Source organism: Rutidosis leptorrhynchoides, chromosome 1 (assembly GCF_046630445.1).
Source record: "Rutidosis leptorrhynchoides isolate AG116_Rl617_1_P2 chromosome 1, CSIRO_AGI_Rlap_v1, whole genome shotgun sequence".
Lineage (NCBI taxonomy): Eukaryota > Viridiplantae > Streptophyta > Magnoliopsida > Asterales > Asteraceae > Rutidosis > Rutidosis leptorrhynchoides.
Window position 1 is genome coordinate 173,351,913 of NC_092333.1, and position 2,915 is coordinate 173,354,827.

Below are 2,915 nucleotides of genomic sequence, written 5' to 3' on the forward strand. Positions count from 1 at the left end.
AGGCCATAATTTACGGCCATATGGGCGTAAATTACGGCCGGTTCGTGAAAGGTGATTTTTGGAAGGTCGAATTTTAAGGGATTTTGACTTTAGGAATAAGTTACTTGTTTACTATGAATGTCAAACCTTTAACCACGAATCTAGGGACCTTTTATTTCACTTTTTGAGATACAAATATTAATCATATCACCAAAACACTCAAGCTTTTCAAGATTCAAGGCATGTTCATCATTCTTCATCAAAGATTCATCATGTTCATCATCGCAAGCATGCTCATATAAGTTCTTTTCTTTATTCTTTCCGATAAACAATTGTTGTACTTTATGATTTCATACAAATACTTATGTCATTCATGATTTATATTGAGAAAGTCATTTGATTTATGAATTGAGAATTGATTGAGTAATTGTTTAATGCAAGTTTATTAATTATTATTATTGCATGACAAGTTATGGTGATCTACAATTGTTCTATATCTACGTAGTGTTAATTTAGTTAGGGATATAGACAATTTTTGTAAGTTGCATATGTTTAAATGAGTAGTATACAATTGGAAGTCGGGTGGGATAAAGTCCTTTAATTAATTGATTACAACTTCTCGTCTTTAGTTATTTCCTTTATTTTCTCGCTTAAATTCATAAAGTTTAAGTCGTGTAATGCATTTTAGTTTAATTCATTCAAATTCCGAAAATTGCTTGCTTTTAACCATAATCTTTCGTGGAACGAACCTTTCTTACCCTAACTAGATTAAGGTATTAAAGCTATTTTTGATTGGTACTTCGGCGCCCATAAAAAAATTTGTGACAAGAACTTTATTACATTATGAGATTTATTCCAACAAAAAAATACAACATTTATTCTTGTTAAAATATATAAAATGACATTATATATCTAACCAAGCTAATTCTACAAGTTCTCTAATTGTTAGCTTTCTCTAAAATTTAATGCTTTCATGTCCGATTGCTCGTAACATATGGGTCTTTTTTCTACAACAATAAATAAATAATATCTAATTGTCTATAATGCATGCATACATATACTTATATATACATAACATATATGTATACTGATCGTACCAAATCCGGATTGCGGATAGAATACGAGTGCAAATCACAATCATGTTAACGGTGAGCGGTTTAAGTCCTTGAAAGCTCTACGTAGTAACAATGATTACCGAATCCAAAGTCAAACTGCGAATCTAGTCAAGGTCAAACTTGGTCAACCACTTAGAGAGAGAAAGTTATTCTATAGAGATAGAAATTTCGGCTCTGACAAAGTGATGTAATCTGCCTATCTTGAAGTCCAGGTGGCCTATTTATAGGCAAACAATGTCAAAGGTTCCTCTACGTATCATGTTCTGATTGGTGAGTCAAACCTTATTTTTCGGAATTTTAACCAGTCAACTCATATTTTTTGGCATATGAGTTTCATCTTTATTTGCTATCCGCCTTAGATATTTGCAATCTGCTGATGCATTTATACTTAATTAATTTTTGATGCTTTTTATTCACATTTATGGTGCTCGGTTCTTTTTTCAAAATGCATTTTCTATACGCTAACCAAATAGCGTATCATTAAGTTCCCCAGTTTGAGAATGATGACTTTTTGAAAGTATCATTATCAAACTTAAAAATATATATTTCTCTTCGATATTTGTTACTGCATTAAATGCTTTCTGACATGCTGATTTGACTTCCTCAATGCACTTTATTACATACAATGTTATCTTTTGTAAAACCCTAATCATCATTGTACAGCAGTGTAAATATGGTACATAGAGTGTGGATATTGTTGTATAATTAAACAGAAGTCAAAAAACTATCCAGCACCTTGTGCGCGCCGCACACGCCTAAGGGAGCGCGCCACGCACCCTTTACTGTAGCCGGATTCTGTTTCATTTATTATGATATTTTGAAGGGCTCTTTGGTAATTTCACTTGTGGACGAGTTTAAGGACAGTAGAGCAGATATTAGGGTAGCATTCACTTCAATTCCAATAACCTTATCCTTTTCACTTCAATTTTAGAGTGAGAGTGAGATTCTTGTGTGAGAAAGCTCAAGCAAAGGAAGGAGGAGCTAGTTTTGGGTCTTAGCTCGAGTTTTAAAGTTGTTCATCTAATCACTAGCTACGTCATGATTGTGGTGGTATGCTCTAATCTTGATTTCCTTACTTTATTTTGTTTAAGGGTTAGGGTTTGAGTTAGTGATGAACATAAAACCCACATTTGGTGATTTTGGTTGTTCTTGGGTAATATTGTGTCATGAGGACTCAAAGTTGACTAACCTAGGGTTTTGAAATGATAAATGTGTTTATGTGTCTTAATTGGTTAGTTAATTACTAGCACACCTAGTTATTTAGTAAATAGGTGTTGTTTGGGTTTAAAGATGACTCAAAATGGGTGTATTGGTTTTAAAATGGTCAAAATGTTAATGATTGACCTAGTTGGGAAAAATGGGTATGAAATACCCTTATTGTGTGTTATTAATGTTGTTGGATCTTAATCACTAGCTTTGAGTGATTTATGATGGTCTTGACCTTAATGGGATGGTTTTGGCGATAATGGGGCATTTAATGCAATTAAGTCATTAAATGCACATAAGTGAATTGTTGGTATTTAATCCAACTAGTTTGTGTGTTGATTGAGTACTTATTGTATTAGGTACTTTGCCTTGAAGCTTGCGGAAGTATAAAACATTCACCGAAGGCGTTAAGGTGAGTGGAATGATTATATGCGTATGTATATAATGTATTTATTTGTATGCTATGGTTTGAACCAAAGAGCCGGTAGTGCCATAGTATGTGCGATTGTGCTATGATGTGAACCAAAGAGCCGGTAGCGTCATAGTACGTGTGTTGTAGTGTGAACCAAAGAGCCGGTAGCACTACGGCACGAGTTGTTAGAGTGTGAACCAAGG